The 26,297-nt window shown below is 37.6% G+C and overlaps 1 protein-coding gene and 1 pseudogene across 7 annotated transcripts in view; one reads left to right on the forward strand and one right to left on the reverse strand.

Annotated features, from left to right (window-relative positions):
• Positions 1–26,297, forward strand: part of Dlg2 (discs large MAGUK scaffold protein 2) — a 1,899,378-nt gene that overhangs the window by 183,922 nt on the left and 1,689,159 nt on the right. The gene's annotated exons all lie outside the window — the stretch shown is intronic.
• Positions 20,403–25,555, reverse strand: LOC127192344 (40S ribosomal protein S27-like; annotated as a pseudogene).

Here is a 26,297-nt window from a genome sequence, read left to right on the forward strand (position 1 = left end):
GAATGATTCTGCTATTTTTCAGTTTGAAGCAAACATACTACAAAACATCCTGCTGTGTCAAAGGCAAGAAAAATGCCTCTGAAGGGGAAAAATATTCAGCAGGAGCTCTGTATGAACAAGAATGAAAAGGAATATGAAATCATTGTGAACTACAGATGATACAGACAAAAAGGACTCTACACCATGATTTCAAATGGGAAGTCTGTGCCCGTACCACCTCTTTTATTTTTAACTTTCCTACGATATGAAATCAGCCTTGCTTTAATTAAAGGATGGCTCAGGCAGTTTGTAGTGAAAGTCGCGTCTTTTCTTCTTTAAGTTTCTGGTTTTAAAGACACAAAGCTATTACCCTCTGATGGGTGTTCGGTGATCTGTGCAAGATGGGTTCACAGCCTGGCTTCTTAAAAAAGACAGGCAGCTCAGTAAAAAGCTGACAAGTGGTAGGAAAGGATGCTCTAGTTAACATTACTATTTTGCTTTAAAAGAAATTCCTGGATGACTGGAAAGAAAGATTAAATTCTGATAAATAGCAACGTGGACAGATTAATAAGGAATAAGGAGAAATTGCTATCGTGTCACTGCCTCAGCTGAGCTTTAGCATGGCTGATACCAGACCACACAAAAATTTTCATAGATTTCAGCTAAAAGTAAAAAAAAAAAAAAAAAAAAAAATGCAGGATCAGAAGTGGGTAAAGGTGCCTGTGGTTTAAACCTGAGGATCTGAGTTCTATCTTTAATCTGTATGGAAAGAAAGAACTCACCTGGCAAATGGTCCTTTGTCTTACACATGATTGCCTCAATTTGGACATTCACATATACAAAGGCACATGCACACCTACTCATCTAGAACTTCTGAGATGCAACAATGAGACAGGATTGTGCATTGAAGGCCAGCCTTACTTATTTAGTGAGATCAAATTTCAACCAATCACAGGCTTCATACTTTTAAACCACTTTAAACAATTCTTTATTCACTCTTAGCCTCACAACTCTTACCATCAAATTCCAGGAGAAAACCAGTTTCTACCATACCAGCAACAATGTTGTTCTGAGACGACCAGTGCAGTTTAAAGCTAACTGGTGTGTGTGTGTGTGTGTGTGTGTGTGTGTGTGTGTGTGTGTGTGTGTGTGTGTGTGTAACACAAGATACTATGTGACCAAAACTTGGGAAGAATATTACCATGTGTTCCTTAACATATTAAATTCACAGGGATTATATTTGACCATCTTTTAAAAATAGGTATTTTAAAGGAAACTTTATAAAATAATGAGAACTCTAGGCAAAAACTTGAAATCCCTTAACTCATTTCAGAATATCTTGAAATAATGGAGAGGTCATCTTTCACACACTGGATCATAATTCCATATACAGCAAGGGACAAATCTTTATTTCTAAAAAAATCCCTTACACATCAGAGAAACCCAATAAATGTTTCATTTTCTTTTAATCAATGTCTATTGATCTTGTGTGCAAGGCACTGATATTTGGTATGTAGGACATGTATTCCAACAAAACTTCATCTATAATGAACAGCAGTAAAGAGGTGATTTACCTCATAGTGCACCTATCATACGTAGAATAGTGCCAAAATATGCTCAAAAAGTTCACATAACTAAGCAGTATGATGTAAAAGAGGATTAGACAAAAAACTAAGATCAGTCAGATGGGCAAAGAAGTTATCAATGATTTGTTTTTATCATTTGTAAAAAGATGAAAAAAAAATCAATCATTCTTCAGTTTTTGTATAGGTATGTGTTGTTTGACTTTTCAGCCTGGATCCTTTGGTGAAGCCCAGGCTGGTTTCAGACTCCCAGCTTTGTGAGCACTGGAATTACAGGGACATGTGTAAAATGTAGAAGAAGAAAGTGTTTCTAAGCTTCTAAGGAATGAATATTCATAAACATGGCTGTGTGTGTGTGTGTGTGTGTGTGTGTGAGAGAGAGAGAGAGAGAGAGAGAGAGAGAGAGAGAGAGAGAGAGAGAGAGAGAGAGAGAGAGAGAGAGAGAGAGAGAGAGAGAGAGAGAAAGAGAGAGAGAGAGAGAGAGAGGTGGCAATCCAGAAATAATTTAGCAGTTGCTGAATAACGAATGTGCCAAGTCATTAAGGATTAAGCCAAAGACCAATTTGATAGTCAAGCCATAGAGAAATTAAATTTAAATTAGATGATGGACATGGTACACGACTATTATGAAAGTATAAATATTTTTACATTAATGAGATGAAACCTAGAGATTATAAAAGCTGGAGATATGGGTGGCCACACAGGAATAAAAGAACAGTAATGATGGAAGATGTAGTAGGGGAACTTCATCTATCTTGAATTTTAGCAATCATATGTAAGGATAGAAATACTTTATATTACATATATGATAATGACATAGACATTTCTACCATTTCAGTTTTTCTGTGATCTTTTAACTGTTTCCTTGCCATCTCTTATTTGGAAGAAGAAGCTGTCTAGTCTATTTTAACTTTTGTGTTTGTCATTTTATCACTAAGAAGCATCCTTTTATTCATTTAATTTTACTCTTTAAACTTTTAAAAGGACTATGTGCATTAATTTCCATCCTGGAAGATGGAGGCTTTATTGTACAATTGTCTCCTGAAATACATGTATCCATTTTGGCTTCTATTTTTTTCTTTTTCTTCTTTTAATTGAAGCATTTTTTTTCATGCAATACATTCTGATCATAGTTTTCTTTCCCCAAGTCCTCTCAGTATTTCCTCATCTCCAGAATCACTCAACTCAATGCCTCCTCTTTCTATCTTTGTGGCTGAGGTGTGTTTCTTGTATGCAGCAGAATTTGGGTTCTGTTTTTATATCCATTCTGTTAGTCTGTGTTTTTTTATTGAACAGTTGAAAGCATTGATGTTGAGAGAAATTAATGACCAGTGACTGTTAGGTCCTTTGATTTTGATGTTGGTTATGGTAGTGTGTTTGTGTGCTTGTCCTATTGTTGTTTTGCTAAAGTGAAATTAGCCTTCTTGGGTTGGAGTTTTCCTTCTAATATCTTCTGTAGGGCTGGATTTGTGGATAGGTACTGTTTAAGTTTGTTTGTTTGTTTTTGTTATGGAATATCTTGTTTTTTCCATCTATGGTTTTAAAAATTTTGCTGGGTATAGTATTCTGGATTGGCATCTCTGGTTTCTTAGGGTTTGCAAGACCTCTGCCTAGGCCCTTCTGGCTCTTATGGTCTCTGCTGAAAAGTCGAGTGTGATTCTGATAGGTTTGGCATTGTATGTTACTTGGCTGTTTTTTAAATATCTTTTTTTTTATTCTGTAATTTTAGTGTTTAGATTATTTTGTGGTGGGAGGATTCTTTTCTTGTCTACTCTATTTGGTGTTCTGTAGGCCTCTTGTATGTGTATAGGCATCTCTTTCTTTAGATTGGGAAATTTTTCTTCTATGATTTTGTTGAGAATATTTTCTGGGCCTTGGAGCTAAGCATCTTATCTTTCCTCAATTCCAATTATTCATAGATTTTTGTCATTTCATGGTGTTCTTGATTTCTTGAATGTTTTGTTACAGGAATTTTTTAGATTTAACATTTTCTTTCATGGTTGCATCAAATTCTTCCATTGTATCATCTACACCTGATATTCTTTCCTCTATCACTGTATTCTATTGGCATTGCTTACCTCTATAGTTACTGTTTTCTTCTCTAAGTTCTCTTTTTGCATGATTTCCTCAGTTGGTATTTTTTTTTTTATTGTCTCCATTTTCATCTTTAGATCTTGAACCATTTTATTAATTCTTTCACTTGATTGTTCGTTTTCCCTGAATTTCTTCCAGGGATTTTTTCATTTCCTCTCTATAGGTTTCCATCATAGCTTCTCTAAGAGATTTAGTGTGTTAGACTGTATCTTCTTGTATTTCTTTATGGATATTAATCACTCCCCCTGTTATCATCTTCCTAAGGATACATTAGAAGTCATTTTCCATTTGTGTTCCAAACCATAGAATCTCCTCTGGGCTGGAAGACCCAGACACTGGTATTTTGAGGCTCACAATTAAGTCTGAGACACTGAGCTCAGCATGTTGCTCACTGGCATGTGTCCAGATACCAGAGACACTCCTTCCAGGACCTGGGACTATTCTGTGGATTATCCTGGTGACCCGAGGCCATATCCACTTGTGTTCCACACTGTTTGGTCCCATCTCACCTAGGAAACACCAGCACTGGTTTTTTGGAGTCCTCAATTTGGTCCTTCAGTTGGTTGCTGTGCAGTCACTGCAGTCCTGTTGATGAGACACAGGATTGGCACCACCATCTTGGATGCCCCCATCTATGCCTGACTTGTAATGCAGGCTTATGTCTTAGACTCAAAGATTGTGTTCAGTTAAAGTAAAATATTGATTGTAATAAAATAGTTGGGTGAAGATAAGTCAGAAGAACCAGAGGAGATTCAGGATATTGAACTGAAAGATTATGATTAGTTTATGTTGCCTGAGGAAGCAGCTCTCTAGATCACTTAAAGCCTAAAGCACTGTTTGGGACTTCACAGGCTGAATAGCTTCCAGGTTGACTGCCTCATCAGCATGTGCACACTCATTGGTGGATTTCTGTGCCTCTAACATGTAAGACAGTCATTTAATAAATACCCTTTTATAATATATACATTGTATTGGTTCAATTACTTTTTGATTGACTTATAATATTGGCATAATTTCCTTTGATTTCCTTTCTTATCTCACTATTTCTCTTGTTCATTGTTCATATTTACTTAAAACTCATAAAAAGAATTGTGCATATTTATCATCTATACCTTACTTCCTCCTGTCTTTGAACTTATCCTCTTCTCCACTACTCCATCAAATGTGCCCTGCCACGATCCTGTCATTGTACCTATTGACCACACATTGATATAGTCCCTGACCTCACCTCGCTTCATTTGCCCACAGTCTTCTTGCCATTGCTAATCCTTTTGTCCTTGAAATGCTTAACTTTGGTTGGCTTCCTTGACTCCCCAGCACTTTGATCATCCCTACTCCTCACTAGATGCTTTTTCTTAGCCCTTTTTACCCAGATCTTCCTTTTAAATCTCTTCTTGTCTGGGTAGTGGTATGTTCTGGTACCTTGACTCTTGCTCATAGTTTATGTTCTGCACCCCATCTTTCTTACTCTGAACATACTAGACATAGTGTACCTGCAGTTACTCCATAGACTGTTTCTTTCAGTCTCATTGACAAAATGCCACTCCTATAACTCTAGCTCTCAAGTTATATCATTAGTTGTAGTTTTTCCTTTGAACTTCAAACTAATAAATCAACATTCTCACTATAATATCTTATAAGCATCTCACATTTACCCCCACTACTAAACCCTCAATGCTCTGTTTTCTAACTCCCTTCTCTATCTTAATAGGTAGAACTCCATTTGCCAATTTCTCAGGATACAGCATTGATATTTTTATATTATAGCCCTTGTTTAACCCATCAATCAACTATCTGTATCATATCTTGCCTAGAGCATTCAATAGTTTTATAGTCTTCATATAGTACTAGAGAAACACTTTGATTTTTTTTTTTAAGATAGCGTTTTAGGCAACCCAGGCTAGCCTAGAACCTGTCACATAGCATAGGATGGCCCAATATTTAAAATCCTCCTGACTCTTTCCCTCCAAGTGCTAGAAAAATGGGTGTGTACCACTAGCACATGAAACCCAGGGTCTTATCATATATGCTAGATAAAAACTTTACCAAATGAACTACATCCTCAGACACTTTAAATTTTGAATTTTATTTTTAACTCACAAATTATATGATACCATTTATCTTCTCAAAACCTGCCATTGATTTCTATCACTTAAAAAATTAAAACTCCTAAATAATGTGGCATCATAATTTTCCTACATCATCTGCATATCATGATTCACTTTTATTCATGCTCCTCTAAGCTTAATAGCTGATTTTTAGTCACAACCAGCACACTTTCATTTTTAGATGTGTTCACTTTCCATTCTCCTTGTTTGGGATACTTTATGTTTGATTTTTGAGTGAGCTTGTTTCTCCTTTTTCTTTGTGTATCTGTTCAAATTTTACCTCAATACTGTGATGATATAAAATAAATCTTTTACTTTTTAATTTCTTTTTATTCTTTTCCTTTTCTTCAGTGACTTGTTGCCACCTGAAAATAAATACATCGTGCATTTATTTTGTTGACATTATTTTGTTTTAGTCCCTATTTTAGAATATAGATTATGGTGTGGACAACATCTGTTTTTTTTTTCCTGTACTCCTATAACCCTTGTGCATTATAGTGATTTTTGTTGAAACATGTATTCTTTTGAGAGCTTTTATCATTCAAAAGTAAATATATATCAAACTGCAGGGAACACAGACCTGAATTATAATCTGTATACTTACATTGTCTAGAAACATAGATGAACCATCTAATAATTCTGAGCTTCAGTTTTGCAGCCAATAAAATAGGTTAGCTAAAGTAGATGATTTTTTTTTACCTCCCATCCTCAAACAACACTCATGATCCTATTGTATCTTTATTCTTTGAGCTTCCAATTACTTTACAGATGTTTACATTACATCATATGGTAAGGTGTCTATGACAAGATGCAGGGTTTTAGCCCTGCGTGTGACTTGCTGGTTGCACATGGTTTCTTGGTTCTGGCACCTGTGGAATATATGAGAAAATCTGAGAATGTGGAAACTTTTCTTCCTCCATCATGGGCTTTAACAGTCCCAATAGATATGAAACAAAATAGAATACTCCCATGTTATGTTATAATTTTTCCACAACTAAAATTAACAAATACTAATTTGGAGTTAGTGTGAAATCATAGCTATTTAAATGTGCACAAAGTTTATGATATAGGTTGTCCTGATTTTAAGATGCAATTAGTAGAATTTTAAGACTACAACTTTAAGAGTTAGGACAAACAAGGAGTGCTGAACTACAAGGGATGTGTTATTTAATACAAATGGGGGCTTTTTTACATGAGAAGTGGCACCCAGACCTGTCTTGGAAGGTTGCAGGCCAATTGCTTCTTCCTTAACGATTTCCAAACCACTGAGATATTGCATTCAATTCCCCTTTCCTGCACACTGATGACGTCTTCTTTCAAGAGAGCCTTTGCAATTCAACAAAGACTGGGGAAGCTTTACCTAAAGAGGATATTCATCAAGTTATGGAGTATAGTGAGCATTTCAGAACTACGTGAATAAGTATATGTGAAAGTAGAAAATATTTTTAAAAACTTACAAAGAAGAAAGTGTCCTTTAGAATATTTCATAAACTTTATTGCCAATAGGAAATATTACCCAACTTTACCATTTCTAAAGCTCAGTGCTAACAGTTATATGTGAGTTTGGAGGAGAAATTACTATTTCCAACAGATTTTATGTAAAGAAAAATTTCAAAGCATTTTTAAATATTTTTTACTATTCTTGAGGTTATAATCCTTAGTGGTTTGGGGCTGCGTCATGCTTGCTTTTATATTGGGTTTAAAGGATTGCTTAGCTTTGCATTATATTGAGGTAGATAGGTCTAACCAGGCCATTATGATAGAGATGTCCTTGAAATATGATTTAAAAAATTAAAATGTAATTAGTCATTTATGATCCCCACATAGCTTAAAATAACTTTTCACCCTCCACAGAATTATGGGGATTTCCTTTTCTGATTTTGACTGTGATGCTTGTGTTAGGCAGGGTCTGTAGGGGAACAAAGCTGATATACTGTATCTCTTACAAAATGAAATTCACAAAATTAGCTTACAGGATAGTGTCTGGGGAGCCTAACCGTGACTTTGTGCTGGACACGTGCAGACATGTATGACCAGTCTACTAAAATGAATGTCCTCAGCAATGCCAGTCTGATACTGATAGACTAGGGGATTCCTGGAGATTTACTCTTCTTCAGTACACATTGGAAGCATAAAGAAGATGTAGTCTGATATTAGCTGAGGACATATGGATTAGGATTCACATCAGCATCAGCAACATCAGCAACATCAGCAACATCAGCAACATCAGCATCAGTATCAGCATCAGCAGCATCCGTATCATCATCATCAGTCATAGCAAGAATAATTGTGCTTATCAGCAAAAGGAGAAGGCAGGTAGACAGTGCTGATTTTCCCCAGAGCTCTTTATCTATTGGGAGGCCCACACTGAGGGAAGATCGTCTCTTCTCAGTTAATTATTTCTGGAAATAGCCTTACAGGACCCATCCTGAGGCATGGCACTTAGTAGGTTCCAGATCCCATCAAATAATCAATCAAAATTATCAGTTACAGTCACTTTATCTGTGAGTAAAATAAATACTTGTCATGGAATCACTTGATTAATGTGATAAACTTTAACATCTTGCATCTATTGTTATGGACCTTCAATCTGAGCTGTGTCTAATTGACAAAAATGATTAGAGAGTTTCCGGGATGTTAAGGGCAATTGGGAGGAGGTAAAAACATTACAACTTTTTTTTTCATATTTCCTGTTTTCTTATGGTCTTTCCTTGCTTTTAACTTACAGAATTACTTTTTTTTTTTTTTTTTGTTTTTTTTTTTTTTTTTTTTTTTTGAGACAGGGTCTCTCTGTGTAGCCTTGGCTGTCCTAGACTCACTATGTAGACAAGGCTGGCCTCGAACTCACAGTGATCCGCCTGCCTCTGCCTCCCAAGTGCTGGGATTAAAGGCGTGCACCTCCATGCCCGGCTCAGAACTACTTTTTTCTTAGTTTTTTTTTTTTCTTATGTTTGCTTCTTGCCAAAATTTCTCCTCTCTAATACTTTCTAGTCCAGCTGGCTTCATATTTATTTTCCTCTTCTCAGTCCTAATATTTCATCCAAGAGAAGATTGCAAAGCCTTCTATGAAACATTTTATCAGCTTAAAGATGATGAAAGATGCGAGTCTTGGCCAAGTTAAGGCTGCCTCATTTCTTTCCTGTACTGTTTTCTCAGTGTGTGTAGAATGTACATCAATTCCCCAGCCATTGGCACTGTAAACGCTTGATGTCCTGGATTTACTGGGCTTCTGTTACTTGACTCTGTTTCATTAGGACTTGATAAATATTGACCAGGAGCTTCTAGATATCAATCTACAATTTCAAAACAATTTTTTTTAAACCTGGAAAAAAGTATAATTAGCCTTTGTTTCCATCTGAAGCCCATGTAACATGAGAAAAAAAATGAAGTCTTTTATTTAATTGTCATGTAAGGATGCAATATGCTGTCCTACTTCACATATAGCTTATTTTAAAAAGTGACATTTTGTGAAGTTAGCTATTTGTTGAAAAATCTGTCCAGATTAAATGGTACTTTTACAGTTGTATATTTACTTGATTCTTTGTTTATTGTTGAACTGAGAAGTTAATTGTTCAATCTCTCCGTTAGAGAAAGGAAGGAACACGTGTTTATTCTTACTGTCCTCAGTACTTTGGCTTTATTTTAGCACTCATCATATTTTCTTCTGATAAAAGCCTTCTCCTATCACGAGGTGGAGATGATGAATCCTCAAGAGTGTTCTTCTTAACTCCTTTCTTTATAATCTGGGGCCTGCTGAGCACTGGAGAAATGATTTTTTTATTTGAGGTTTAATGTTATATCATCATGCTGCCTTCAGAATAATGATCCTTCTTTCCAGTTCTTCATATGGTTTTTGTTCCTTTTCATGTCTTTGGAGTCCATGTTATTCAGAGCTATAGGTGACATGCTGGTTGCCAAATGCCTTTTAAGTTTGAATAAGGGATTATTGTACAACCCTTGTGTCCTAGTTTTATTTCTGATTCTGTGATAAAATATCTCCACCAAATCATCTTAGAAAAGGAAAGGGTTCATTCAACTTACAGTTTCAGTGTACAGTAATGCATTTTGTACAAGGCAAGGCAAGAATTCAAGTAGCCAGGTGCATCACAACGACATTCAAGAGCCGAGAAAAAACAAATGTGTAGATCCTTGATTTCTTTTTTTTATCCACAAGACTTTTTTACTCTTGTGTTTAATTTTATTTTTATATTTTATTCAGATTAAATCCCCACACTTGTATCTTCCCATTCTCACCCTCCTCCGCTCTTTCACCGTATTCCCCTCTCCTAGAACTCTGACGGAATGGGAACCCCCCCCTCCCCACCATATCACCACACCTATGCCTCATCTGGACCCTTGATTTATTTTATTTTATTTTGGTTTTTAGAGACAGGGTTTCTCTGTGTAGCCTTGGCTGTCCTGCACTCATTTTGTAGACTATGCTGACCTCAAACTCACAGAGAACCACCTGCCTCTGCCTCCTGAGTGCTGGGATTAAAGGCGTGTGTCACCACGCCCAACAATCCTTGATTTCTTGCTCTCTACTTGTGATCAACTAATTTCCTCCTTTCTTACATAGTTTAGGGTCCCTTGCCTATGGAACAATGCCACCCACAACGTGATGCTCCTCCATCAATTAGTAATCAAGAAAATCTTCCACAGGCATGCCCATGGCTAGCCTGATCAATGAACATTCTCATTGAAATGCTGTTTCCAAGTGGCCCTAAATTGACATTAAGAGCTAATTATTATATCTTTCAGTGGCTTACCATCACTTCACAATAAAAAACAATACAACCCAAAACAAACAAACAAACAACAACACAAGTGGTGTCATAGCCCCAGTCCCTATCGGAAGCTCTGTCCTTTGCTCTTTTCCTTGCTGTCAGACTCCTGTCCCTTATGATCCTAAGAAACCATAGACTCTCCTGAATATTCACATGTACTCTTTTCCCTTCCTAGGTTATAGTTCTGTTCCACGATCTTTTACCTCAATAATTGACATTACAAGGATCACATCCTATAAGAGGAAAGCTGTTCTCAACAGTTCAGTGTAGCCTATGCCCTATGTTGCACCACCAACTACTTTTGGTTTTATGGCAAACACTGCATGTACTCTAATTTTCATTTATTTATTGACTATTTGTTTCTCCTCTAGGACTATGCATTGCATATTTATTTCCCCTATAAGACTATAAATTCCAGAAAGGAAATAGTATTATTTAGTTACTTGTTTTACCATTTTGTTCTTAGTGTCTTGTACAATTCTTGACATAGGAAAGGGATTTAATCCAAACTTGGTTGAAATAAAATTCCACTGTGCTCTAATTTTTGAAACCTGGAAATTATATTTTTTTAGTTTTTATGTGGATAGAGTTAGTAGAGAAGCCCTTGCGCTGGCATAGCTTAGTTCCCCCCTGGCACTCTTTCCAAATACTCAGTGGCTTTGGCCTTTTTACATAAAACCCATTTGATAAGACGAACAGAGAGACACAGGTAAGAAGTGTGATTTATCTATGACAGTCACTCTTCCCCCCCACTATATATATGGTTACTTTTTTCTGTAGTCATGTCATTCTGAGATTTGGATATAATTTTTCAATATCAATATTATTCCCACCTGGTAGATATTTTGAACTATAATCCCTGTATGCCATTCTGGCTACATCAGGCCAAAGTAAACAAATTTCAGGCTAATTTAAATTATTAGATTATAGAGTCTTTCTAGTTTATGAAGAATTGTAGTAGAAATAATATTTTAAATTAACTGCATTAATGAGGATGACTGTAACCATTTTAAAATGAAGATTCCTATTTAGAAATAATAATCTGTTAAATAGCAGTACTTTGTCATATTTGTGGATACATTTGCCTAGATGTACAATTTTTTTCTTTCCTTTAATGTACCCTATTTTACTAGACTTGATCACAGCTTCAGTTCAGGTAATAGATACTAAACAGTGATTTATTTTGTCTATTTATTTTATTTGCATATGAACTGGGACCAACAGAGAGATGTATGTTGGAGACAAGTCAAGTTGTGTGAGTAGGAGGGGAGTCAGGAGAAGCTTTTATGACTGGGAGATAGAGCAGAAGATGTAGGAAGTTCATAAGTTCTCCCAAATCAGGAGCTGCTTCTCTGCCTACATAGCCTCCTGGAAGACATAAGAAAACCAGAGGGCTTTTGGAGACCAATTGGCACACTAGTAGGAGAGCTGTAATGTAAGTGGCAGCTGAGGTAGCAATTTTGCTGTTGAAGAACAAAAGAGTTTTCCTAAGAGGTGTTGTGTTCCTATCCTGGGTGAAGAGTGGAAGTGGTTTTGGATATGACCTAAGGTATGATGCTCAGGGTTGGCCTTTGCAGCAGAGGCTATACCTATACTAGTGTGAAATGCCAAGCTATCCAGGAATGAAAAGTAGCATGTTATAAAATTTTAGGCTAGTAAGCCTTCAGAGTTGTGTTGATTCACTGTTGCTTTTGGACTTGTAGTGAGACAGAACGTCATGGCAGGAAACATGTAGAACAAAACTGCTCACCCCATGGAGACTAGAAATCAGCGAGAGAGGACGGGGTCAGGATCTTAAAGGACACAGTGTATGGCTTGGTTACTTTCTTCTAGACCCCAATTCTTTTTTTAAAAATATATTTTATTAATTTATTCATATGACATCTCAATGGTTAGCCCATCCCTTGTATCCTCCCATTCCTCCCTCCCTCCCATTTTTCCCTTACTCCACTCCCCTTTGACTGTGACTGAGGGGGACCTCCTCCCCCTGTATATGCTCATAGGGTATCAAGTCTCTTCTTGGTAGCCTGCTATCCTTCCTCTGAGTGCCACCAGGCCTCCCCTTTCAGGGGACGTGTAGACCCCAATTCTTAAAGTCCTACTAGCCACTGCGTCCCAGAAGTGTCAAAAGCTGGTAACCAAACCTTTGTCAGATAAGCCTTTAGCAGATATTTAAGATCCAAACTATGTAAATGTCATTTTTACTTCTTCAGAAGAGGGGTTGACATGAGAGCAGTCCCCAAACTTTATGAATACATCGCTTGAGGCTGAACACAGAGTGTTTCTCTCTAACTATCCCTAGGCCTAGGCCTGGAAGCTTCTCATCTCTGTAAAATCTAATCTTCTGCAAGCCCCAACATAGAAGGCTTTAGCTTCCAGCCTTCATTGGCTAACCTAGGGCTAGATTGTTTTCAGCCTCTGAGATTTATGGCTGAATAAGCTCACTCTTTTTAGTTCTTCCTGAACTCTGGCTGGCTGGTTAACTCAGCTGTTCTGGATCAAAATTCCCCTCCAAGCTGATTGATTCAAAATGGCTTCTCTTAGCTTCTCACTAAATTGCTCTGCTTGGAAAAAAACTGCCTCTGAACTCTATGAACTGAACCGCCTGAACTAAAGTGCACTCAAATGAGGTGAACCAAACTGTTTTGAACTGTATTATACTCCTGAACTCTACTGTACTATCTCCACAAACTCTCTCTCTCTCTCTCTCTCTCTCTCTCTCTCTCTCTCTCTCTCTCTCTCTCTCTCTCTCTCTCTCTCTCTCTCTCTGCTGTTGCTGCTGCTGCTGCTTTAAAGTAGCCTCCCTTCCCCCTCCCTCTTCCCTCTCTCTGTCTCTGTCTGTCCCCTCTCCCCATCTTCTGAGAGTTCGGTGTATCCTATCTCTGAATCATTCTGTCAAATCTTTCTTTGATTTGTCATTTTCTTGCCTCTAAATTAAGTGTCATTGTTTGGAATTAAAAGTGTATAATCCCCTAGCCAGGGAGATTAATTGTGTGTATTCCAGCCAAAGGGATTAAAGATGTGTACTAAGGGCATGTCTGTATCCCAGATGGATTCTGTAAGCCCCAACTTTGCTGGATAAAATTTCTCTACAAAACTATGACAAAGACTGTGCCTTTATTGATTCTCCACTGTGCATGCTCCCTAGTCACTGCAGCTAGCGTCCATATATTTATCAACCTGTCTGAAGACTCTGTAGGAATTACAGAATGGCAAGGTAGTGTTGTGTGAAGAAAAGGTTGGCATGGAGTAGAGCAGGAGAAGCTATCAGTGTAGGCTGAAGCAATGATGCCGCTCTGCATTATTCTTGAGACAAAAAGCGTTTGAGGAGGCTGAGGATAAACCTATTCTGGGGCCTGTTGTCTTGTGGGTGCTAAATTGTTTCCAATTCTTTAACTGTCTTTCCCAGGATGGTAGTCTTATTTTTATCCTGCTTTTTGTGACAGATACTTTATCTGTGATCTCAAATCCTCTCAACAACCCTAGTAGATTGGAGTCTTGTGACGACATGCTGCATGAATCTTTAGTGCTAATTCCATATACTCTAGTTTACCTCTCACTCTCCAGGCCTGGATGGAGTGACATGAATGGTGGGAGATGTGGATTCTGCTGTAATCATCGAATGGCTGGATGGTGCAATGTGGGAGCATGGGGAGTTGTTGGCTTTTCATGAGGATGATATGGGAGACTGGGGTACTATATCCATCTTTTAAAATCGTTTTGAATTACCTGACATTAAAGTTTCCTTTTGCAAACCTTCCAAAGAAATCCCCAAACTGAGAGACCCACTAGGGTTCTTCATGGTTTCTCATGAATCCAGTGTAATCATGCATTATATGGCTTTTATCTGCATGTTTCTTTGCTTTCTTTCTTCCACTACCTTCTTCATAGCTCTTCCTAAATAAAGAGCTTTTAACATCCTGTGTTAAAATGTCACCAAGTTGATTTGCTTCAGTATTTGCTTTCTAACAGGTTTGAACAAAGCAGCCATCACCTGAAATGGGAGAATTTGTGTATACATACTTTGATTCTATTTTTAAACTTTTTCCAAACAACAGTTTTATAGATTTATTTTTTAATTATGTGTATATGTCTGTGTCTGTGTATGGGTAGGTAAATGTCAGAGTTGAAGTATCTAAGGGGTCCAAGGACAGCATCAGATCTCATAATCTGGAGTTATAGTTGTTTATGAGCTGCCTGATGTGGGTGCTTGGAAGTGAACTCCAGTCTTCTTTAAGAGCAGTGTGAGCTCTTAACTATGCCATCAATGCAAGCCCCCAAATATTTTATTAACAATGTAATTACAACTGGCTTTATTTTTTATCATACACTGTACAAATATTCTAGCATTTGGAAATAAAACAAATATAAGAAATTGGTTTGTGTTATCCTGAAATCTGGTACTCACTTAATAGCTACCATATTGCTTAGCACATTATGTATTCTCAATAAATGCATTTTATCTTTTTAGTTTTGTATATTTCCCTTTTCTATTCCCACCCCGCACTTTTGCCTCTCAATTTCATGTATTGCTTTTGAAAACCTACAGAGTTTACTTAGTGTTGCCCATGTGTAAATGGGTGTGGGACCATGGGTATCCTCTAGGCCTGCAGTTTTGTAGAAAACTGACTTTCCCTCCCCAAGCAGAAATCAATGGCCAGTAGTTAACTCGATTAGTTGTAGGTCTTGTTGAGTGTCCCTCCCATCCATGCTGAGATTTTGGTTGGCTTGATTCTGTGCAGGCTTTATGCACGCAGTTACAGCCACTGTGAGCTCGTGTGTGATCATCTGTCATGTTCAGAAAATAGTTTCTTATAAATACCTACTACCTATAGCTCTTAAAGTCTTTCTTCCCTCATTTTCACAGTGATCTCTGAGCCTTGTAGGGCAGACTATGATATAGATTTCCCGTTTAGAGCTGAATACTCCACAGACTCTATTTTTTGCACATTGACCAGTTGTGTGTCTGTTTTAATCACTATGTAATGCAGAAAAAACCCTTCTCTGACTGAAGTTGAGAGATGTACTAATCTCTTTGTATAAAGATGAAAACTTTAGAGTCAGTTTAATGCTAAATTCATTTAGTAGAATAATAATATTAAGTTTTCCTTTAGGGCTATGACCTTAGCCAGCCATCAGGTTAATGGTAACAGACCAATTGTGCTTTGTGGAACAGGACTTAAGTCAAACCAGAAAGCAAATGGTCACTCCTATAATATTTGTTCCACTATTATACCAGTAGGCACATATTCTCAGGTCATCATGTTACTGTAACTTGCAGGGCTCATATCTGGGTAAGAAAGATAGTTCGAAGTTTACTGCACGTATTGTCCTTCATGCAGTAAACTTCGAACCCCTATACAGATCTACCCAATGGATAGGTCATTCTTCACAGTTGAGTGGAGAGTGGGGTCTGACTTACACACGAACTCTGGTGCCTCATGTTTGACCACGTCCCCTGGATGGGGAGGCCTGGTGGCACTCAGAGGAAGGATAGCAGACTACCAAGAAGAGACCTGATACCCTATGAGCATATACAGGGGGAAGAGGTCCCCCTCAGTCACAGTCATAGGGGAGGGGAGTAAGGGGAAAATGGGAGGGAGGGAGGATACAAGGGATGGGATAACCATTGAGATGTAATATGAATAAATTAATAAAATATATTTAAAAAGAGAAAGATAGTTCATTTTTGTCTTCAGAAGCATGCATGGAAGCCTTTAGCTCCATGGGAAGTATCCAGTAAGGATGAGGCTTTCATTTTGATATCTTTTAAATTATCCATGTGGTATCTTCAGAAACAGGGTCTTACCATTAAGTTCTTGAGGGTAATCAATACCAATGGCAATAGACTACAGAAATGGTGGGTGATCCAGGGGCCAATAACTCTAAAAGAAGTAATTAGCTCCTGGCACTGAACTTTTTACTTGATAGCCTATGATGTCTCTCTGGGAGAGACATTGTCCCTCTACTGTAGGCTAACTTCTTTAGACTATTTTGATATATGCATATGTTTTTGCATATGCATATTATTTAGAAACCTTCTACAGTAGTATATTTCCACAAGATATTTTCAAAGACCTCTGGTGTTAGTTATCCCCTCCCATACTATGCCCCATCTCCAACACCATCTAATTATTTGTTTATTTTTTTAGAATGTGTGTATGTGACAAGTGCATGTTATGGCATGTGCATGGAAGCCAAAGAACAACTTATAGGAACTTGGTCTCTCCTACTTTGGGCCTACCCTCTGAACCACCTCACTTGCCTTTCAAGAAGTACTTACTTATTGAGTAAAGTAAAGATGTAAACATCAGGCCACTAAAAATGTAGGAGCAATTCAGTTTTTCTTTACTTTCTCCACCTTAGGTCATTTGACAATCATTTTGTACAGTTCTTTCATAGGCATAACCTTTGTTATACTGAAAAATTTAGGCTAAATGGAGTTGCCTGTGTTACCCAAGATGCTCAAGAATGCTATGGCCTTCTTATTATGGGATCAGATTTATTTTAAAATTACTTTAGAGAGACCCAATATGCTTTGCAATTGAGGTCATATATTCTGAAGGAGGTATTAACTCAGTAGGAGGATAGTAATTGCAAGATTTTTCAGCTGCTGAATATTAAAAGGATAGAGAGAACTGTGAGCAAGAGAGAGATAAATAAGAATTGCTATACCAACAAACATTGTGCAGAAGTGTGTGGACATCAATGATGTCTCTGCTTATAGTGATGAGTCAATAGTCACTCTCTAAATATCAGCCATTGAATGAATTTATAGGCATTGTTTCAGGCCTCTTTTTCCTCATTACCTTTGTGTGAAAATTTTAACGTGAAAAAAGCATAACTGTTGTCTGTTTGACATAAGCTATGTTGCATTATCCCTGTTTCTCACTATACTGAAGTATTCATGAAGTAACATGGGCGCATGAGGACAAGCCAGTCAAAAGTCGATCATGGATTGCTGTGAGTAGCTCACAAGGCCTCAGTCCTAACTGAGGAGCTATTGACAGTTGTTGGGGAACAAAGTCTTATTCTTCCTTGGGAGTGTGACCACAGATAGGTTGTCTATGTTCCAGTGGATGGTCTTACACCCATGTTTATAGAAATGACACTAATTGGACTTAGTGTGCTATTTTAAAAAAGAGGTGAGTGACAAGAAGTTGGGAGAAAGATGTTGTTAGGAGGAATTCATAGGGGAGCTAGAAGGTAATAATGGAAATTAATATGTCATATTTTATGTTCATTTTTGAAATTCCCAAAGAATAAATTTGAAAGGAAATTACAGGAGATTTGACTATAAGAAATATGGAAGTCATTTCTTTTTATTGAAACTATACTACTGTTACAATTAATACTAAGTGTTATAATACATAAACAAAATTTCAGTGACTATATACATTAAGCAACTTTTTATTATTTATATTAAAGCCTAACATTATTGAAAATGGCCAGGTTGCTTTCCCTTCAGAGGTGACACAAAATCTTACTCTTCTTCATCTATGGCTTTGACATAAGGTAATCTTCTGGAACATCTATACCAGCGAGTCAAAAGGATAAAAAAAATAGCATGTGTAACTCAAAAGATGCACTTATTAGCAAGCTCTAGACAGGGTATATATATTACTTATTTCCATTATTAAAGCTGTTCTTCAGTTATAGGACCACATATAACTGCAAGGGACGAAGGTAAATGTGGCATATTTACATGTTTGTGTTAGTTACTTTTCCTGCTGCTCTGTAAAATACCACAATGAAAGCAACTTATGGGGAAAAGTTAATTTTGATTCATACTTAAAGAGTACAGTACATCATGGTGGAGAGTCAATTAATGAGGAACTTGAAATAGTTATATTGCATCCATAGTCAGAAGAAGAGAGTGATGAATGCTGCCGCACAGGTAGCTCCCTTTTTTTTTTTTTTTTTTTTTTTTTTCTAAGTTCAGTGAAGACCCAGGCCATGAAATGGTACCACTATTATTTATAGTGGATCTTCCTATCTCAGTCTCAAAAAAATCCCTCATAGGCATGTCCAGAGGCTAACATAAATTAACCCAACGTAACGTAATGCAACGTAACATAACGTAACGTAACGTAACGTAACGTAACCTAACCTAACCTAACCTAATCTAACCTACCAAACATAATCCCTTATGGGCATGATTAGAGGCTCTTTTCCTAGATGATTCTAGGGACTGGAACCAGATCACCCATGATGTCATTGTCTGCCATCATGAATCCATTCTTGCAAATTGGATATTCAAGCATATCAGTTTTGAGTGAACCTTCCATCCCGTGTTCATTACCATCTCACAATTCAGAATGTGCTCAGTTCAACTTCAAGAGTACTCATAACCTTTAACTGCTTCAATACCATTTAAAAATCTAATCTCTTCTGGGACTGAAATTAATATCTTAACTCTGAACCCCCCTACAATCAATAAACAAATACACATACATAACACATTAGTACAAAGTAAACATTTCCATTCCAAGTGAGAGGAATGGGAGCAATGGTAAAGAATGGCCAAACCAAAGCAAGAACAAAACTCACTAGAGCAAACATGAAATCCTTCCACCCCTTGACCGGAAGCTGGGGCTCATCTAAGTTCTGAAAGGATTAGGTAGTTCTACTCCATCAGCCTTGCAGCCTCTCCCTTGAGCCAGCTCCATCAGTGTAAGCAGTTTTCATGGGGAGATGGTCCATGGTTCTGACATGTATAGCATCCTTGGTTTCCATTGAAACTTTGGGTTCATGAAATGACCTTTAGGGTTTCCTTGCTGAGTTTTTGACCCTGACATACATTGCTTGGCTTCTGTGACTCTTTAAAGCCATAGTGGAAGATGCTACGATTCTCTCCATCTTTCATGTCTAGAAAAACCAATAACATGTAGAAAACACTACCAAGTTATGCTGCTATGTTATGATGGAGCCTAACTCTCTTGGATCACAGTTGAAGCAGCACTTGTGTACTGACCATGGAGAAAGTTTCTTTTTGGGATCAGAGAATCTCTTTAGTTTAGACTTTCTTCAAATGAGTATCTATCTAAACACAATGAAGCCCCAATGGGTGGGAGTTTTCCCTTCAGGATAACTTTCTTAATGGCTGCCTGAAGTTGTGCAAATATCTTTAACAGTTACAGCTACCTCCTCAGAATTATCATGAGTGCCTTTATGTCTTGAAATTTCCTCTGCCAAAGAATCCCACCAGTCTTCCATCTTTTATACCTGCAAGATCAGTGCCTCGTAAATGATGCTGTCAAATTCTACCGACAGCTTGACTCATAGCCTGGCAGTCCACCATGGTAGGAAAGTCATGGTGGCAGAAGCTTGAGGTGGCTGGTCACATTGCATCTGTAGTTAAGAATCAGAGAGATATATGAACTATGCCACTTAGTTCCCTTTCTCCTTTTTAGTCAATCTAGAACCTAGCCCAAGAATTCGTGCTTACATTTAGGGTGGGTCTTCCTTCCACAATTAAACCTTATAAAGGAAATCCTTCATAGGCATTCCAAGAGGTCAACATAGTCTAGATAATATCCATAGACACTCCAAGAGGCTCCTCTCCAAGGTGATTCTAGGCCCAGTTAAGGTGACAATCAATACAAACTATTATGATGTCTAAGGTTTTTATAACCATTAGTTATGTTCCCTAAGGAATTTTATGGTGCTAAAGAATTTCAGGGCATTTAAAATGATAAACCATGCCTTAAATACTTTTCTTTTCAAGTCATATCCTTCAATTTAATAATGATAGCTGCTTGGTATTTGGAAAATATGCTAGTGTAATATTCTTATCTTTTTTATATGTCTAAAATGTGTTTATTGGGGTGGTTTTCCCTCATCACGTACTTTCAGTGCTGCTTCCTCCTGAAGGAGCTTCCTTCTGCCAGCCTTGCTTTTCCCCTCTAGGCCAACAGAAAACAGTGGAACAGCTGATACACAGGACGACTGGGTATGCATTGCTAAAGACTGTGGTGATTTCATAGCATCCCCAGCACTTCACATCCATAAAGTAGGACCTGGGACTCTGTACCAGGCACTTTCTCTTGTGTTTCCTCTTCTCTCCTTCTGGAGAGGGATAAAGCAAGTCCTTTGCGAGAGGTATGTTCTCGTAGAGAGGGCATCACCATTGGAAAGTGCCAGTGTCACTTTCAAGTTGCAAGTTGATTTTTGTCCTACTTCTTGTCTCTAAAATCTTTAATTTTTCAAGCTCTTGGGTTGATGAAAGTATTTGAAGGAAGTAAGTGGAGAAAAATTCAGAATTTTGTTTATCAGAGTCAAACTGGAACTTTAGGGTCTGGAAAGAAGTCTCTTTGTGCTCCTGACAGAAGTGAATTATTTGTCAATAAAACAGTGATTACTATAAAAATATATATACATGTATATATTTTCATATATATGAGAAAATAGTAACAATTAGTTTATAAATCATAATTATAGCCTTTACCAAGTTGAGATATTCTTATTGTTATATTCTTTATATAGGTTTGGGATTAGCTTCTCAACAAATATGGCTGATGTTATCACAAAATAAATATTACTTATAATTCTTGAGTTTTAAATATATTTATTCATACATAACTATATAAAACACTTAATTTTCTTGTAAAAAGCCTTCATCTTGGATGAGAGACTATGGCTAGATAAAGTACACTGTGGCCTATTTTCACTGTATAGGAATGCTCAGCATAAAAGAAAGAGAGAACTGAAAAGATTTTGAAAAATCCTTTGAAATTTGACTGCTAATATGAGGAACATATCTTGTGGAGACAGAATATGCACAATGTCTGGGCCGTGAAAAAGGTGTATTTACTGAACATTGACCAGGTCTGTGGAACTAGAGAACAAGAGATATGTGACATTTTATGCTAATGTGCACCAATGTGTTTTAGTTATGTTCTCAAGTTTAACAAGGAATACTGTTTGAGTGGCAAGGAAGCATTGAAATTTCACTAAATAAAAAATGATGATGAATTCTTGATGAGTTCTGAAAGGATTAGGAAGAAGAAAGAAGACTTTGGGGCCAAACAAAATGGATTCACATACTTGGTGGGCATGTAATAAGTGATGTGATTTAAGTCTATATGATCTGATGGAAACAAAGAAAACACTAAGATGCCCAGCAATAGGGCAGCTCACTTTGGTGTGGCTATCAGACATTAGAGATCATTTCTCAAACTCTTTTGTAAAGGGGACTTGAAGGTATGTTTCAGTTAGTTCTTGGACGTATTATAGTGTAGACTCTACTTAGAATGTGTGAGATTTTAGTATGCACTCCTCTGCTAATCTTAAGTGTTACCACTTGCAAGTTATTTAAGCGTTGCACAGCTGTAAATAATGCTAATAAGAGGTCTCTTCTCAAAGGACACCTTTGAAGGTTAAATGAGATAAGCTAAGTAAAACGCTTGGTGAAGCTTCTGCTGTATTAACCAGATCGAATCAATAAGAATCCTTATCACCATCATGATGTGATGCTAGAATTATCAGCTTCATTTGTAAGCTGTAATGGAATATACCGATCCAGATAGAGGATCGACACACATTTTCTATAATGAACTCCATAGCTAATATTTTAGGATTGTAGATTTTTTATTTTTGTATTATTCGGTGTTTTTGTTTGTAGATTTTGCAATACCTTAGAAACATAAGATCATGCTTGCATCACAGATGACATGGAAACAGGCTCTGAAGCAGGCTTTGCTGATGAGCTACAGTTTGATGACTCCTGATATACATGAATAGAGAAATTAACCCAACGCTGCGTCCAATCAGCAGCCGTGTTAAGGCATTATGGTGAAGAAGCAAATATTTGCCATTCATATATGTATACATGTGGCATTTCAGTTTCAGACTTGGAAGGGAAAGAGTGCTTGCATGTCAGAGCCACTTAGAAGAGGAAAGTAGGATCACAAAATGCCTATTATAGCATCAGATATAAATGTTATGTAAGAGCCCCAGAATAGCATGATGGCTGTAAACATGTCAGATATAAAAGCCAAGAGCCTAATTACAGTTCCCCATCTAGTCTAATCCTGTTTCTATTAGCAACAAGGAGGAAAGCATCTGGGCTTGCTATTCTGCCAGTCTGAGTTTTCTAGTTTCCATCCCCCCGCCCCCCTCTAGCAGTTGCTACCCCTGTAGAGAGCTGTAGGAAAAGAATTTTCCAAAGACATCTGCTGGTTGTTTTAGGCCAGTCCTCCTGGGATGAAGGCACAGTCCCATGGTGAGCTTCTTATAAATCAAAATTTGGCCCTAGCTCTGGAAATCCTACAATTAATTTTTAGCTCATTCATAGCAGATTAACTCCTGAAAATAGATCGCTGCTAACCCATTTCTGTAATTCATAGTTGCCTCCTGAATATGAGATTGTCTTCACCATTTTCTTTTCTTCACCCCACCTCTGACCCCCAACTTTTTGCTTAGTAACCCAGCCTCATAGAGTGAAAACACTTAATGAGTGGGGAATTAGATGAAGGGGCCCAGGCATGCTCAAGAAACATGCACCTCAAGCCTGAGAGGTCACCTTCTGCTCTAGGGACGTTAGGATTAGGAGCCAGGACTCAGTGTACCTTTTCTTTGAGGTGACACCGAATTAAGACTGGCTAATTCTTCCTTCCCAATTGCCTTTCCTATCAGTCACCAAAGCAGCATTTTCTCCAATGCAAAATGATTGTGTCAGTGTGCTGGCACCTATTCTGTGCCTGGTAAAATTAGCATGTAGGAACTAGAAAGCAAAATTCTGGTCCATAAAAGATTCAGAATTAAAATTCAGTGATACAATCTCTCTGAAGGGGGCAAATATGTAGAAGCATAGAACATAGAGAAAGGCCACTGCTCAGCTAACAGAAATGCGTAATACGAGATCAGAGCTGAGGAAAGGAGTGGCAGAAACCTCTTTCAGGTGTAGAGGACACTATGTAAAGGGACAGGTCTCAGATCTTACACAGGCTGATCAGGAAAACCTGTGTGGCTTTAGTGATAGAATAGAAAAGAAATATAGTTGAAAGGATCACTCTGTAAGCTGGTTATAAAGCGCCTTTTCTTTTGGAGAAATAACTATATCTCATCTAAATGGCAACTGAGAATCTCCGGCTAGGGCAACTTGTTTATGCAGATTGATTTTATTGGATGAGGTTGACTTATGCTAAATTACATTGATAGACAACTATATATGGGACCTATAGTCATATACATGATTGAAATAAAGTCAGTTTGCTATTGCTTTTTAATTGCTGCATATTCAGACATAGGAAACACACAGTTTAAGATGGCAGTCTTTTATTTTCATGGGTCTATTTGCCATCTTGGGATTGTCTTATCTTGGCTTAGGTTTAGTGTGAGGTTCTGTGGGTCTCGAAAAGGCTCACATGCATTTCTCTGGGAGTAGATTAATATGTGGTAAGTCTGAGAAGGGTGGCTTTGTCATACTTGTCTATAAGCTCCCTTTCAGGACTAGGATTGTAACCTGGATATCTCTTTAATGGTATGTTAGAGATATGTGAAAGTGGGCAATTTCTTAATGTTTTACATATCAGTACGCTGTCCCTGTTCTATAGGCTCAGAGAAATCACAGGTGCAAACTCAGTATTACTGGGGTGAGTATATCCATCCCACGGAAGTGCTAAGGATAAATTGAGTCTCTAAGCAATAATGATATCTACCACAGAACAATAATAGTATCAATGATAATGGTTTTGTTTGAAGATTAAATGGTGAAATAATCCATGTAAAGATTCATCAGAGATGCTACCGTAATATAAATACTGAATAAATACTATCACTATTATTATTTATATAGTAAAACTAAATAAGTAGTTCGAAGGAGCCCTAAGGGAATTTAATGTCATTCCAATGTTTGAGCCATTGTTTGCTCAGATTATTGACTGAGATGTGGCTATGCGTCCTTGTTCACTTTACCAACCTGATATAGCTTAGTGTCATTGGAGAGGAAGCTTAGAATGAAGAAACTGCTCAGATCACACTGACCTGTGAGAATGTCTGTGGGGTACTGTCATGACTGGTAACTGATGGGAGGGAGCACAGTCCACTTTGTATGGCATGACTTCTTTGGTGAGTAGCCAGGGCCTGCAGAAAAGAAAGGGACTTGTTAGGCATGCGCCTGTGACTGTTCCAGCAAGCATTCTCCTCTGCAGTTTCTGCTTCAAGCTTCTCCCTGACTTGCCTCAGTGATGGCTGCAATCTGGAAACTGAGGTAAAACCCTTGTCCTCCCCTAACTTTTTTTTATTTTTTGGTTAGAATGTTGTATCACAGCAAGAGAAAGGAAACCAGAACACCATGGTTATAGGAAGCCAAAAACCTGGAAGTCATTACCATCTTTACACCAGAGAGACAAAGGGACATTTCATTAGGATTTAGTGGCGCTTCAGCTCTCCAGAAGGCCTGCCTGATGGAAGATGTAGCCCTTAGGAGACAAACACAGCCGCCAGTAAATCTTTAGCTGCTATAGGAGAAGCTGCAGAAATAGACCTCTTACCCTTTCTTATCTTCTCCGATCCCTCACCAGAGCCTCACACCATGAGATTCCCCTCAGAAGCCCAAAGTCAAGAATCTTAGTCTCTTCATCCAGGGAGACATAGCCTGTGGGGGAGGAGGGTGGGGAAAGGACTTGAAGAGGTAAACAGGATAATTAGTTCATGTAGGTGAATTTTAAAACAAGTTTCTTCCTCTTAGTATTTTTTTTAGAGACTATGACCTGGATTTCCAAACTTTTTTCCTTTTTTCTTTTTTTGCATTCTGTTCCCTGTTTTAGTTTGATTCCAGTCCATGTCATCATCAAAAATCATTGCAGGCTATGTGTCTGTGGTCTCATTATCTAATTAAATTGTGTCTCAGTTAGGCAACCTAATAGATGGCACTTGGATAAAAGACTGAATGAACTCCTGAGTAGAGAAGCCATTTTCATACTTTTCGAATTGAATAAACGATGTGGCAGAACTGGAAAGTACCTCTTCTCCATTGTCTTTGGAAATTAGTGTACGCCATGGGGTGATTTCATGTGCCTGAGACATTGGAGGAAGGAACCTTTGGGGTGCAGAGAAGAGTGAGCGAGCTTGTTTCATTACTGTTAGCTAGCCAGTGTCCTAAAAGATGTTAGAAAACTTATTTCCATTTAAAGTATTTCTCTTCATAATTGAATCCCATGCTAACTAAAAATGGATTTTTTTTTTATATGCTTAGAATCTGGGCAGCAGTTCTGGCTCCCCCTCTCTTTTTTCACCATCTCATTCTGTCAAACCTTGTTATTTTTTTTTAATAGAGCCCATAGATTCTTTCTTTGTCCCAAGTTTTTATTCTATATCTTACATTTCTCTTCTGTACTTTAAGTCTCCCTAGTTTTCTTTTGTCCCACTTTAGGTGGGTCATTCTGACAGCTTGGTCACAGGTATTCATTCACTTACTTAACAAGTGGCTATGAGAGCATGGGCCTCGTGCCTGGGAGATAGGTCAGCCTTTTCTCTTATTGTATTGTGAGGATGGCTAACCTGTTTTTTGCCTTAAGGGGTTGGTTTGTTCAGTTTCAGTTTTGATCATATTATCTAGTTTTTTTTCCATACAATACCCATTTCCAATCTTTGAAGTTTTTTTTCTGATAGTAACTTTATCATAAAATTTCTAAAACATAACCTTTACTATCATATTGTGTGTGCTCATGTGTATATGTATGTGTGTGCATGTTCATAGGGGTGTGTACATATGTGTATATATGTGCATAGGGGTATACAGA

Source organism: Acomys russatus, chromosome 7, assembly GCF_903995435.1.
Source record: "Acomys russatus chromosome 7, mAcoRus1.1, whole genome shotgun sequence".
NCBI lineage: Eukaryota > Metazoa > Chordata > Mammalia > Rodentia > Muridae > Acomys > Acomys russatus.